At 41.1% G+C, this 15,052-nt stretch overlaps 1 long non-coding RNA gene across 2 annotated transcripts; it reads right to left on the bottom strand.

Moving 5' to 3' along the window:
- Positions 1 to 2,303: 2,303 nt before the first annotated feature.
- On the bottom strand, positions 2,304 to 13,885 carry LOC146592598 (uncharacterized). Of its 2 annotated transcripts, none has more exons than XR_014896547.1 (2): positions 13,680 to 13,885; positions 2,304 to 2,595 (listed from the first exon to the last, which is right to left on the bottom strand). It is a non-coding gene; the product is annotated as an uncharacterized LOC146592598 (long non-coding RNA). The 2 variants fall into 2 exon arrangements; XR_014896546.1 differs by lacking the exon at positions 13,680 to 13,885 and adding an exon at positions 6,727 to 7,068.
- Positions 13,886 to 15,052: the final 1,167 nt, after the last annotated feature.

The raw sequence follows: 15,052 nt of genomic DNA, 5'->3' as shown, positions 1-15,052 counted from the left end.
GAAAGCAACCATATATTATTATGGATTGCAATGTATGGGGTAGCTGCATAGGTGTTAGGGCCTTATCTTCTCTAGAGAGTATTTCAAACTTTCTAAAGCTCTAGGTATGCACAAATGTATTTTTCACTAAATGGTTGCAACCTTCCATCACTGTGCRCATGCGCACACACACACATACACATGCACATGCAGAGAAAAGAAGTGCTTAATAAAAGTGTGATTTTTTTCTATCTTCTGCAGGGGCTCCCATTCTTCTGTGAGGCAGATAATGCAGCRTGTTGGAAAGATGTGTAAATTGTGCTGCCAGGGAGACCTGACTTTCTTCTTGCTTTTTTGCTTCCTTTAATCTTATGTAAGGCATACCTGCTGTGAGCAGACGGTACAAGCCTGTAAATAATGGAGAAGCATAACACTTAGCAAAGTCATCCCAGTGTGCATCTGCTGCACAGAGTATTTTTATTTAATCCTTTCATTTTAATAGGCACTTAACAGATAGATACTTTGAGAGTGAATCACATGCAGATCAAAAAAGAAGATACAAAAATAGTTGATACCTCTTAGGGTTTCCTTACCCCCCCTTGCCATGGTATGTGTTTTCTAGGATGCAGCCAGTTACAAACATGTTAAAACAGTTGTTTCTCCTCTCCCCCAGGAGAGGTGAAAAACTCTGTCTTACTTATGTGATATAGGGGAAGCACTACCTGAGTGGTCCATGACCTCAACTTTACATCCTCTAGAAAATGCGTGCCTTTATACACTTCTCAGGAATCAACATGTCCTGTTGAATTAAGTTAACATATTTCAGGCAAAAAAAGATACACAGGCGTATTAGTTATTTCCTCTGTGGCAGGTGTGGTGGTGGGGAGGAAGGATGGAAATTCAAGCAGTATGGAAAAAAAAAGACTGGAAAATAACAGGGTGTGGAGCCCTGTGCACTTACACCTGTGGAAAACAAAAGCTCAGCAAATGATGAGAATTTTCAGCTCAGATCTTTACAAGCACCTGATTGTCATTAATGCTCTGTTAAACCACCTGAATGTGGAGGGGGTGCTAGGAGAGCTTGTCCATCCCTGGGTAGTGGGAGGTGAGTGTGATTTGATGTGGCACATGACTGTACATTGTACCAAGGTGCAAGGCAGGTTTAAGTAAGTGTAGCAGTTCCTGCAGACTAGTATGGATCCCTCACAGTCAAGTACAGTTCAAGTACTAGGACAGCCTCTTTCAGCATGTTTTACAGAGACAGAATCTGTGATACAGGAAGGTGAGGAAAAGAGCAAACTCTTGCCAGAGCCTGAGGCCCTGATGAAAGAAGACTGGTTTTAGAGGTGGTATACTCTCTGGAGATCACAGTGTGGCATTAGGAGAGAAATCCAGTCTGGGCTTTCCTTCTGACTCTCTGTGGCATGTCGCTTTGAGCATATCTCACAGATAATCTCTTGGTCTGTTTGTAAACTGGGGCTGATAAAGCTTATTTAACTACATCTTTCACAATGTTATTGAGAAGGTTGATGAGTTAATGAGGAGTAATTTATCAGGATGACTCCTATTTAAAGCAACTTTTTAGAGGCCCTATTAGGCTAGATACCAAGCAGAACTGAGAGACAAGTGGTGTTCAAAGCCTTGTAGAACCTAGGAAAGAAAGGAAGGAAAGATCTTTATGTTGTGGGTTACTGTTAGAGCTGAAAGTGGAACATAACTGTTTCAGCTAGTAGCCTGGGTCCATAKCCTCTGGGATGTGCTCTGGAAGTGTAAAATGATACAAGGAACTGTCTGGCTCATTCCCCACTTGCCCGCTGTGCGCTCCCTGTGATCACAATGGCAAAGGACAGAAATGTAGTCAGGGAATCGCAGGAGAAGGCTCTGACATGGGCTGTCCAGGAGATTGTGCTGAATGGTCAACAGTTTCCTTCTCTTCCCAGAGGCTGGGAAAACTCAGATAAAAAGCAGTGAAGCATGGTCTAACTCCTACCCCAGCTTTATAGACACATAGAACAATTGTTTGTAGGTCATGTCTTTACACCATTTTTGTGATTCTAAAACTATTTGGCAAAGGAAAAATAAAGAAGTGTTTAGACACACATCAAATCTACCTGACCTGAGTTGTGGTATATATGGTTCAGTAGAGAGATTCTATTTACCGTGTCTAAATGCCAGAAATAATCGCCCTTGGCACTCTGCTCGTGTTCACTGAGTCAGCTGATACCGTGTTTGGGCAGGTAAATAGATATTGGCCTGCATTTTAGAGCACAGGGATCTGAGGAGATGCAGTGACCTGTACACAGCTGAATAGTAGGAATCAGAACTTGTTGGATGAATCCTTTATTTCTTGGCAAAACTTCCTCTCCAACTTGCACTGGTTTTCCATTCTTGTAACAGAAATTGGATCCCTGTTATCTTTGTTCTAGGATAAAATCTTAGAACAAAAAAAATCCTAGGTTCTCTGTTTATTTAGCTCAGCATGTAAAAGATGAAGGACACTATTCCCATGTATCATGCTGTAAGCTCACAAATCAGTGTTTTCCAGGGCTGATGCAGAGCTGTGTCCCGTTTTCATCATACAAGGACCTTGGTTCCCAGATTCTGCTCCACAGACATCTTTAACAGAGAAATATTAGATAATTGACAATATACCCAGCCTTCAACCCACTCTGTAGGGGAAAAGGCTGTAATATTGCAATGTGTGTATGCACACCAGCTCACATATGCAAGTGAGACTTGCAAATTCAGGCTCTGGGAGTCCCAAGGGCGGTACAGATTCCACAACTAGTTGTTGTGGAAGGACTTGTGATCACTCTACTTTCCCATGCATGAAGAACAACCTCATAGTGAACTTTCAGCCAGTGCTACCCCTATTTTACATTAAGAGGAGGAGAAACAAAAAACCACAAGCAAAAAGAGAGAACAAAAACCTCCAGGAGACAATCATCTTATCTGCAGTTTGCACTCAAGTAACCCAAAATAGCTGTTTATCTGTAGCAACAATGGAGCGCTTATTGATTTAAAAGTGGGGAAAAAAACCTCCAAAAAGCAACCCCCAAAGGCTTATCAAGTTACTTAGGGAAATATTTGGCAATGATATCACAAAAGGAGTAGGTGATGAACTCATAAGGAAAACACAGTCCTTTTCCCTCACTGGTAATGAAGGGTCTCATCAGCTAAACTCAGGTGAAGATTTGAAACATTGGCAAGTTTGGGATGTTCCAGGCTGGGAGCTTAGCCCTTTCCYGCTTGGAATTTGCAAATAAAAGTTTAAACAATTTTCACGCATTGTAAGGATATTTAAAGATGCTGGGTAAAAAAGTACTGAGTATAAGCAATTCTCCACAGTAAGAGTAGTTGCAGGACAAATGCTAGCTATCTATGGAAGCTCCTAAATATGAAGCATTGATGTTGCAGATAAGAGTAGTGCTTATTTCCTGTTTCTTATGGGCTTGATCCAGTGTTTCTTGAAGTCTTTCAAAAGGTTCTCAATTGACTTGTCTCTGAACTATTGCTTTTCTGTCAAAACCAAATGCAGTTCTTTAATTCATTGTCCCACTTATCTGTGAAAAACATCTTCTAGTAAGCCAGAGACATGGATACATCCACTTTTTTAGAAGCTAAAGAATAGCTATGTGGAGACCCAAACCCTGGAAAATGAGAGAGCAGAGAAGATGCTGCTTTGTAACTATAGTCTGAAATATGCACTGGATACTTGTAGACTGATGGTAGATGAGCACAGACTAACCACAAAATACTGCAAAAAAGGTGTCATGCAATGATAACTTGATCAAGCAAGGATAATATATTGTCATAGACATGCCTTTAAACTGGTATTATGGTCCAGAAAGACAGACAAGCATGTCAGTATAAGTTAGTACTACACTGGTGTAAGACATGTGGTGGAATCTTTTGTAGCTTACAAATCAGGGCTATAAGTAAGTGGGGACTATGCAAAAGCCAAAATATCCTGAGAATGAAAAATTTCAGTAACATGGGGATTTTGGAGATGCAAGGCATACAGTCTGAATGCACTACGGTTTGGTTTTAACCCTACTTTATCTTCAATTTTCTTTTATTTGTATTTAGTCTATTGATTACTTTAAGTAGACAGAGGACAATGTACCATTTTTGTTGCAACTTTGGTACGTGTTTTAAAAAGCAGTGAATGTGGGTTCCCAACCCCTAGTCCATCTTTGCAAATTTTATGAGAGCTTTTATTCATTTCTATGTCAAAATCGGGAACCTAAGTGTGTCAAAGCCATGGTAAGTTACCTATATCAGTGTTACCTTTGCTGTGAAGGTGAACAGCCCTTACTCATCTCTGCACACCTGAACTTCACCTTCCTGAATGTGAAGGCCATAGTTTACCTGCAGCTGCCAAAGCTTCATCAGCTATCTCAGAGTCAAGCCACATATATACACTGCTTTTAGACACATCCCCTGTGCCTTGAGATGAAAAAATATTGAGAAAAGAACTACCCAATCACATTACTCAATTCTGCATTTTCTCTCAATCCAGGAAATTACTTAGGTGAGAAATTGAGCTAGTTGGGCAAATGTATTTATTGTTACTGTTCTTGGTATGGAGCCACTGACCAGATGAACCACGTTCCTCAGGACTGTAAATCCCTCTCTCTCCTCCCTCGCACGGTGGTATATTCTGTCTTTCTCATACCACAGCCTCTCTACGACAATATCAGCAATGCCAGATGGTCCTGAAGCAGCAGCAGTATTTCGTAATAGGATTTAGGGTATTCCCATGAACACTCCATAGATATAACTGGAAACTATGCAGTAGGAGCTGAGCATTGTCCCGTGCCCTTCTCACAAATCCCCCTAGCCCCCAGCCCCCAAGAAGACAAGCGGTTGCCCTGGCCAGGGTGAGGTTTCTTCCCAATGCTTTGGTGCCCCCTGCAGCCAGGCAAGCCAGGTGGCTGCCAGGCTGCCAGCGGGCAGCAAAGCACCTCTGGGCTTTGCATCGTCCCAGCATCTGTCCCAGCATCGTCCCAGTATCTGTGCTGGGAGCAGCGCTGGAGGCAGGGCTGTGTCACTGCTGGGGCAGGAAGTGAGTCACTAGTGTGGCTGGTCGCGGGGCAGTGTTTTGTGAGTGTGAACGCTCCCCAAACAGGAACTGCAGACAATTGCAGGAAATGAAAAAATGTAATCCTGCTGGGAGACAGTTATTTTCATTAGATTAACTTAACACGCTAGTGTTCYGGGTGTCTGAGGCTGCCTTCCTCAAGGAAGAGAGTTATGCAGCTGGGGAGAATTGCCATGAATATGTACACACATGGCTGCAGGGTGAGGGTGAATATATTTCTTTGACCCTCTTATATTATGTGGTCCTTCTACCCTTCCATCCATGAATTTTGTAAAATACAACTCAGAGATTTCTCTCTGTGCTTTAACTGAACGATATGCAAGATGCAGATAAAGGACCTACTTTCTTTAAATATGTACAAATAAAGAGCAGACCTCTTGCAAAAAGTGCAGTAACAGACAAGAGGAGAGTCAGGCCTTTTGCTTCCTGTCCTCTTGCCCCTGGTGTCCAAGTATTGTTTCATACACAAAGAATACTTACAATGTAGGCAAATGGAAGCTGCTCTCTCCACATCCATCCCCTCCACATGTACAACCCTCTTGCATCTGCTATGGCACTGTTTTTCCTGAACCTAAATATACTGTTCTTCATAATGCCATGCACTTACGTTCTTGTGCTAGGAGCTTCAGTCAGGGACTGGCTTCCTACTGTTCGAGTTGCTAGGGAATATAGATAGTGACAGATCCAGAATAAGCAAATGGGTCTTGCCCCAAAACATTTGCAGTATAGTGTGTGTTTGTGTATATATACATACAATGTTTTATGTATATATATATATATATATATATATATATGTAGCAACCTCAGGAGCAAGAGACTCCGGGGAGATTAAGAAAATTGAGAAAATATAAGGAAAACATCCAGCCCATAAATCAACAGTGGACTTAACAAACTTGTTGCATAATTGTTGTCAAAACTACTTTCTTCTCAGAACTGCTTGTGAGAGGATGGCTTTTCCTGTTGTGGACAAGATGAAATAAGATGTATACCTGGTGATTTGCACCAGTCGTGTTGAAGGGAATACTACCTTACCCTATGTGATCCCTACTGATAACCAAATGTGAAGGTAACATACTCTGGGGTGTGACCTTAGACTATCCACAGTATGCAGTAACAATTTGTAAGGGTTTGTCACTCTTATGTCCCAAAGAAGTACTTTTTCAGCTGTCTATTTTAGTGGTTTGAGTCTTACCACTCTATTCCCATGCTGCAGCATATTCTGTTTTGGAGCACTTTGATTTCAGTTCTTTCCCGCCTTTGTTTCCTGTTTTTTGAAGTTTTTTTTTTTTTTTTTTAACACAGCTATTCTAAAATCATTGCTAATGTCCTACATAAATGATATCCCACTTTCCTCAAAGGTATGGTTATCAGTTGAAGTTGACTTTGATGTTCCTGACACAGCCTTGCCTTCAGCTCCTGAGGTCTTAGAATTGCTTATCAGGAAAAGCAACTCTTGATGTTGGGTATTGCTTAAGAACAGGTGTTGTGAGAGCTCAGAGGAAGAGGATGTTGGGCCCAGTTCAGAGCTTTGAAGTCATTTCAGGCTGGCGGCCAGCTGTAAGCTCACTCACTACTCAATGGGTTCATCTGAAGTCTGTTTCTGGCAGGCAGATGTGTCATTCAGGAGCCACACGGGTACTTACTTTGAGAACGGAGCTTCCAGTTTCTTCCAGCATCCCTCCCTTCTCTGATGACAAGGGCCTGTGGCACCCTCCGTTAGGATCCTGGAGTGTAATGGCCTCTCTGGGTCCATGGTGGCCATTGCACAAGGCCCCTCTTCCTCTGCTGTTGCTGCATTTGCCCAGTGCTAGAAGGAGGCCAGGCTCCAGCCCATTGCATTCAGCACACAGTAAAGGAGGTGATATCACGCGTAGGCAAAGATAGGGTGATTGAATCAAAATAGCTTGTGAGCTGAGGTAGTAACTATGCTGGCACTGCACCAGGGGATTTCTGTCTCCCAGGAGACAGACCACAAACCCTTAATCTATCCTGATGTAAAGATTCATCCAGAAATGAGCCTTGAACACTTTCCTTGACCTGTTGCTTCTGCTGAGCTGCAGTCTAAGCCAAACATTCCTACCTCTTCTGTCAGAGGCACAGAGACAGTTAAAATAGCTCCTGCTGCTAGGGATGATTTCAGAGGCGGTATAAATAAATGGGGAAAAACAAATAAACCATAGGAGAGGCACTTTGTGAGGACAAAACATCCCAACAAGGAGACTCCAAAATCAAGGAGTTTTACATATATCTTGAGGCAAATCCTGAGGGAGGTTTGACTCCTGTGAAGGTGACTGGCTCAGCGTAACTCTGGGCCTCGTGTACATACTGAGAATTCCCTAACGAATTTCCCGATTTTGTAAAACGCAGATAAGATCTAATCTTTTGCCACAACACCAAAAGTTGACCATTGTGACTAGAAAGTGTGTTGAATGTAGTAGTGCAGAAATAGTGATGCCAGCTTCGTAGGATTAGATTTCCCAGAATGCCCTTTTGGCACCCAAGAAACAATTTTTTTTTATAYGGCTCAGCACCTCAGGGCACATCTGTACCCTTGAGGTGATCTGCAAAGCAGGCAGTGAGCTGTAACTCAGCCTTAGCTACTAGAATCCTGTTCAGCACATCCTTCACTACTCAGTTAAAAGCGAAGTAGTACTCTAGCAAATGAATTGCAAGGAGGAGAACCCAACAGCAAAGAAGAGGACAAGTATTTTATTGCATACTAAACTTCAGGGCAGTTTTGCCAGCCAAGAACACTGACCCTGCTTAGCCATCAGGAGATTTTGTATCCTCTAATCCCATGCTGATCTGGATTACTTTTTTATTTAAAGAAACTGACCTCTGGCAGTCACATCAGGTCCTTCTGATTCAGGAAGTGAGTACTGAACCTAAATACAGAAACAAAAGTTCTAACTAAAATAATTTGGGCTGATCAGTATTGGTTCTCAATTAAAAGGCCAAGGAAAGCAGAGGAGCATTACCTTACATAGAGCTTAAACTTTTACCAGTAGATTATGTACTTTGATAGGTCCCGTTAATTTTGTTCCTCAATAAATTAACAAATTAAGGGTTACCAAATAATCAGCACATTTGCTAAAGAAATAAGGCATTGTTAAAACTCTGGCTTGTTGTTACTAGTGGCCAGCCTCATTACTTTTTTCTAGGAAGGAGTACACACCTCTGTAATATTAGTGACATAGGAAATCTGTATTTACATCTCTGATTTGACAGAAGCTTCATGCATGTCTTTGGGCAAGTCCTCCAACTTCTCTGTGCTTCAGACGTACCCCAGAACTTCCTTGTCTCCCAAAGATACCATGATATGGAAGTGGGTGGGTGCTCAAATGCTTTTTAATGAGGCCATTATAGTCACTCTACATGCAGAAGTAAATAAAAGGTAAGAATATCAAGGTATAATAGCTGCTCAGACACTATTTGTTCTGACTCTCAGTGCATGTCATGCAAGTTTTTGAAGGCCCCTCCCTCTGTAAATACCATTCTAATGCATTTTCCTGAATGTTCTCCCATGATCTTGCTAATTTTAGCCTCTGCGCTCCACTGAAAAGGTCACTTTGGTAAACTCAGGTATTTCACGTGACTGCATAAACTCATGCAGTGCTCACTTAACTATCTGCATCTTAAAATAGTAACAAGCCCTAAAAGACCCAGTATTAAACTTCCAGTTTAGGCCTCTTCCTAAAAATAGTCCTTTGATTACATATGAGCTAGTTATATGATTTCATACCTGCTGTTCCTGGAACTTCTTTCCTGACCGTAAGTACTGCCCAGTTATAACCCTTCCTAAATATATATCCCTAAGGAGACTTCTAAGAGATAAATGATGGGTGTGACGTTGCAAGCTTGAGATAACAAGAAAGAGGCCTTTGGTTCCCATATGTAAGTGAGATAATCATTAAACAAAACACAACATCATTGACACAAGTAGCCCAAGTGGCTCTGTATTCCTGCCACCTCTGTTTTCCATTTGCTGCCTCATAGTGCTGGCATTTCCTATTATTGCTTTCTTACCAGCGCTGTAACATAATAGCCCCATGTCTATAAATCTGGTAAAAAGCTGAACACATCCATGCTGTCATACTAGAAAAACATACATTTGAAAATATAGTCCTAATGATTCATGCAGATAATTCTGCCATTTTAGGCCACTGGGAGTTAATAAGCCTGGCCAAGGTACCTCATACTAACAGGAAAGATAGGCTACTTAGGGCTGTACTGGAGTGCCTCTGAGGAATACAAGGACCATGGAGATAGATAGGATAATTATGAACAAAAAGATCTCCTCTCTGATTTTTTGCCATGCTGTGCTAGTAGGGAGAGGTCCTCTACCCAACTCTGATTGCAGCTACATTCAGCACAGACATTCTGGCTTAGGTCAGATCAGAAAAATGTCTGTTTTCTTTCAGATAAGATGTAAAAGGAGTATTGACATTACTGACCACTTAAAAAAAAAATCTAGCCTTTTTCAATAGAAGCAAACGTTCTTGCCCCCTGTTTCCTGGCTGAATTTCAGTTGCTCATCCCTGGAAGGAGTTTGATATCGAGATCCAAGTCATGGTACCCTTTAAAAAGCAGAAAAAGCATTATTCCTAGAGCTGCTACTGAAAAGCTATCCTAAAGGAAGAAAGAGAAATAGTGTCTAAGTATGAGATATATTCTTGATCTACAGAACTGGCCCTTGTCAGCTTAGTAACTCAGCCCTTCACATGCATCTGTAAAGTGTTGCCTGGCCTCATAATCTTACAGTTAGTCTTATGGTGTTTTCACTTAAAAGCCCCATTTTCTGGAGTCACATGGTTTCACATAACCTCAGCTTTCACTTTAATAATAAAAACCAAGCAAATTCTTTATGACTACAGAAAGAAGAATAAAAGAAGCTTTAGAAACATGACTGCATGAGTCCCAAAAGATATTACCCAGAAGATGATAAAGAATGCATCTTGTTTTTATTTAATGATTTCTAAGGTACTTTCATATCTTTTTCAGATGTTTGAATGCATGTGGTTAACAGTTCATATATAAGGTAATGAGATAGGATTAAGAATTGAGGCACCAAGAAGTTATAGCTACATAAAAAAAGGAAGATGATTGCAGAGATGGAAGTGGAATCCAAAGTTACCTGTGTCCCAATCTTAAATTCGTCTTTCCAAGGATGGATAGAACTGCTGGAAAATGAACTGCTAGAGCAGAGAAAGATACTATTTGCCAGGTTGAGACTGGGGATGATGAACAACACAGAACAATAAGACATGAAAGCTGCAACAAAACATCAGTTCTTTAACAAAATGTCTTCTGTATTTGACAGAGGAACAAAGTCTTTATGAAGCTGGAAATCTATAAAGTGACAACTGATGGTTTCATTGTGTTTGGGACAATTTCGGAAAGCAGTCCCTCAAAACTTGCTGGAAGGACAGTTTTTGCATTCTTCCTTAGGCTATGAGCCAAACAGTTCTTTCCCAGAAGTGATGAAAGTAAGCAGCTTTAGTTGGACTCTCCTGACATTTTTCAGCAAAATACAGTTCCAGCAAAGAAAAGCATGATTGTTTGCAGGCCCATAAAAATACTGCTTACAGATGTCAATGAGCAACTTCAGAAAGGGGAAACCAAGTTTTGGTAGATCCCAGTCTGTAGTCCCCATCAAGCTGCTGTCATGCTCTGATGATTCATACACAAAGTGCATCAAGAAAGGCCTAGAAAGCTGTACATAATGTACGATTTCCTTCCTCTTTCTCTTAGAGGGCAGCAGTTCACGTGTGGCCCAACTCAGCTGTAGACTCAGAAGGGGTATTTCTGCAAGAGAGGTGTCCTGAAGGAGCTTATAGAGGTGTATATTCAGGAAAAGAAAGAATTGAGACTTGCAGCTATTTTGTTTTCCGGGATTGTTTTGTTTCACGTGTTAGTTCTTTCCAAGTTAAAGCAGGGGAAACAAAACAAGTCAGAAATTTGTCTCCTAACCTTGGCAGAACCCCTTTTGTACTATGTGCTGCTGCCATCTACAAGAAGTCAGGACACTAGTGGGTCAGAAAAATCCCGCACAGTTTGCTTTACTCTCTCTAGAATCAGCAAATCCTATTTGCAGTGGGATGCATTTGGCTGTTAAGATGCAGAGCAGAGCTGCTGCAAGATTCTCACCTCTAAACCCAGGGCAAACTGCAAAGCCCTGTGTAAACACACCTTAGTGGTTTTATTGCCTGTTAAAGGGCTACTTTCTCTGCTCTGACCTCAGAGTCTCTACCTTCATGAATAAACATGGGGAGGCCACCAGTGAATATCAGGACCTTCTTCCAGGACTGTGTGGAGGTCAGCAGGCATGCTTGCTTAGGGGAGCTTATAGCTGTCACCACCACCTTCCCCATGCAGAAATTCACTGCCTCAGATTATAGTCAAAGATAGGTGGTGGTGCAGAAGAGAAGAAGGATCTTGTACCGATGTTAATGTCAATGCTCTTGCAGTTACTGAAAAGCCTCTGGAACAGGAGTTGATTGGACCCTCTCATGCTCCCTCTCCCTTTCCCTCATGTCTTCAGACGTAAGAGACTGGACTATCTATCCCCTCATCTGATCTGTATGGCAATCCCTTTGCTCTCAGTTTAGTCTCAATACCTTTTGAGGAAAGCCAATATTATAAACGTTGCAACTACTGAAAAATTAAGTATTGCTCAGTAACGCTAAGTAATGAGTAAATGCTTGCAGGAGCCAGGAATACACTCCAGGATCTCTTGCTTTCTGATCTCTTGGCAGTTGACCCCAAGCACATCTGATGAAGGAGAATAGCAAACATTTGCTAACAACGGAATGCTGTATTTTCTGCTATATTTTTCTTGTTTGCAAGAAATGTCTGTAGTTGTAGAGCAGGTGGCAACTTGAAACTTGACAACACAGAGTTCACCATCTTTTCAGAATTATCAGCCAAGTGATTTACTTGGAAGACAGTGGCTACCTCAGTTTCTGTGGCAGAGGATATTTCCACTTCAAGCTAGGTGACAGCAATACCATGTATCACCCAGTAGAGAGCGCTACGTACCCAGAAAGGATTCCATCCTGGATAGAAGACAAATATTCATAAATTTGTTATAACAAATTTTTTAATGGATTTCTTTTAACAGTGTTTCTACTTCTTCCTCCACCATACCTTTTTTTCTGGCAACAGAATAGAGCAAAAAATAGAAACAATTCCCAGTTTCTCAGAGGTCAAATACACCACAGCCAAGGTCACACATGAATGTGAAAACTCATCAGGGTACACACAGGATCAGAGCTGGTGTGTAGGACTACCAGCCATACACATTTGAAGTGTGAGGGTCAGTATAAAATACTTAGTCTGTCTTTAAAAGGCATGTGGCCTTAAAAATAACATACTCAAGGATAGTCCTCTTGGTTTTGGTATAGAAATAATTAGAGATCTAGTTCACAACCTTTTTTTCTGGAAATATAAGAAAATTTTGCTGCTCTGTCTCTGAGATGAGACTCAGCTGAGATCATCTTACTCTAGCAGTTGAGCTTTTAAGAATGCCAATACTTGGTATAAAATGATAACAGTTAGCAGTAATCTGTTTTCAAAGAGAAGAGAAAATCAAGCCAGCAGCCAAGCAGCATCTGCAATGAATGGAGTAAAATCTCCAGTGTCTCTGTAAACTGACTTTAAAGAACTGTATTTACTTTTTATATTTGTTCTAAAGCGTAAGATAAGCATATGCAAAAGGTACTGTCTTACCACATCAGAGATGAAAATTCTATTCTAAAGTTTTGCTTGGACTCCCTTTCTGTGCGTGATTTATTTATCTGTAAACGAAGGTAACATTTTCTGTTGTTCACAGCTCTGTCTCTTGTTTAGTTAGATTAGTAGTTCTCTGGACTAGAGACGTGTTTGTTAAAAGCTCGGATGCTACTGTATTGTACTAATATTGATAATTCAGATAATTTACAGATTTCTATAAACATCCTGAAGGCTATTGTCTTTACATTTCTCCATACATGCTACTGACTTACATTTTGATTGAAGCATGATTTGAGATCATTTGTTATTCAAAATATTGGGTTATTTCTGAGTAATTGGTTAATAGCATCTGCTGTTGATGCTGAGAACTATTATATATTCAGGAAAGAGTAAGACTTAAAATCCCCCATAACAACACATTTCTTGTGAATTACTAGGCAGAACTAATTTTAAAATAAGGAAACCATTTTCTACACATCACATTGCAGAAAACGTCCTCCCAGCTGTATATAAAGATCTCTGTTGAGTGGAATCTGGGGTCTGGTAATGGCTTAGGCTTAATAGTAAGTGCTTTCTTGGGCAAAGAACTGCATAGAAGAGGGTAATTAAAATAAAAGGTGGACATCTTGAATTCATTTCTTTGGAGTCTCTTGCAAAAGGAGCTCGTGATCTGGCCTGCGTACCCTTCTCCGGACAGTAGCAGTTTTGTTTAGGTCAAGCCCTCCAGGTCTGATGATGCAGATTAGCAGTAAACAGACACTTCCTTGCAAAGGGCAAAGATGATTGTGCAATGTGTATTCCATGGCAGCAGTGAGTATTAAGCCAGGGCACGACTTTACCTGATAGTGAGTGACTTGGATCTTACCTTTGTCACAAGAGAGTCACATTAGAAGATGCAACATGTCTTGGCTTTTTCTTCACCAAACAGAAGCCTATAAGCAGCCCACTTCCAGCTTCCCTAATGTCTCACTGGCCAGTGGGCACAGGAGATTAACTTGTGAATCCCAGGAGTCGTTGCTGCTTCCGCTGGACACCACAGTAAATGCTCATGCAGTTGTTTTCTCTCTTGCAGTGGGACGGCTGTGCCAGTTACATCACAAGTCCCAAGTCTTTCCCAGGCTCAGGAAAGTCTCAGGAAACACCCCTCATGGCTCATCAGGGCACACCATTGCTGAATTACACTCAGACATGCATGGATGAAGGCACTCCTCCCTGCACCTGCCCATCTCACACCAGAATCAATGTATCAGACTTCCCTTTCTTTACTGGAAGTCTTTCTTTGGTATTAATAGGACGCGTTAGGATCTGATCAGTCCTTTTTCAGCTTCCTGTCACTTTGTACTCTGTTAAGCTAGATTTTCATTTATAATGTTGCGTTGAAGTGTATTCAGAAGTGGGTTCTCAAGACAGTAGATCACAATCTCCTTCTGTGATAGCAATGCAGTCAGAGAAATAGCATAAGCAAACTGTAGGGCAGTCTAGTGCTGATTAAAACAAAAATGGAAAAATGTGCACCCACCTAATTTCCTGTTTCTCTCCCCAGTGTGCTAACTGTAGTATTTTCACTCGATTAACTGGTCTAAGTGAACAGTGCCTTTGGAGTGGATGTCAAGAGAATTACTTAGCACATTAGAAGCCTGTCCTTGATACCAGGTGGCCTATAGCCCTTCTAGGATTTTGTAGACATGTTGCTGAGGTTTGTACACAGGGAGGCAATTTCTCAGCTACTTCCATTCCTGGAAGGATCCTTGTTTTAGAAATGCCAATGGCCTAACAAGAGACAGAACAGCTTTCTGAACTGGGGAAGCAGCAAACAGGTATTTCAGTCTTGTGACGTGCCACATCAGGATCAAAGTTCTTTCCAAACTAAGTCTTCTCACTCCTCTTATCTGCAGTGGACTTTAGCTTTTTTTTTTTTTTTTTCTTTTTTTTTTTTTTTTTCTTTCACCTGATGCAATTAAGATGAAGCAATATTTCTTCCCTCTGGACATGTTTCTTCTACTGTGACCACAAGGAGCTAGTGAATAATTAATAGTACCACCAAAACATACCCTGATAGCTTGTCTACATGGGGAAGCTGTGCAGGTGCACAGTAAGATTTGAATTTACATTGAAAATAGTGCATACCAATTAATTTCTCGATCTGGGTATTTATTCTGGTACAAATTGCTTTTTCCAGGCTGAGGTTATATCTTTGGAAAGCAGGTTGCGATAGTCTCCCCACATAGTTAATTGTTG

The sequence above is a fragment of the Rhea americana genome, unplaced genomic scaffold (assembly GCF_003343005.1).
Source record: "Rhea americana isolate MKP2758 unplaced genomic scaffold, rheAme1 scaffold_325, whole genome shotgun sequence".
Classification (NCBI taxonomy): domain Eukaryota; kingdom Metazoa; phylum Chordata; class Aves; order Rheiformes; family Rheidae; genus Rhea; species Rhea americana.
The sequence above is the reverse complement of the archived record's forward strand: the minus strand, read 5'-3'. Positions and strand labels throughout refer to the sequence as shown.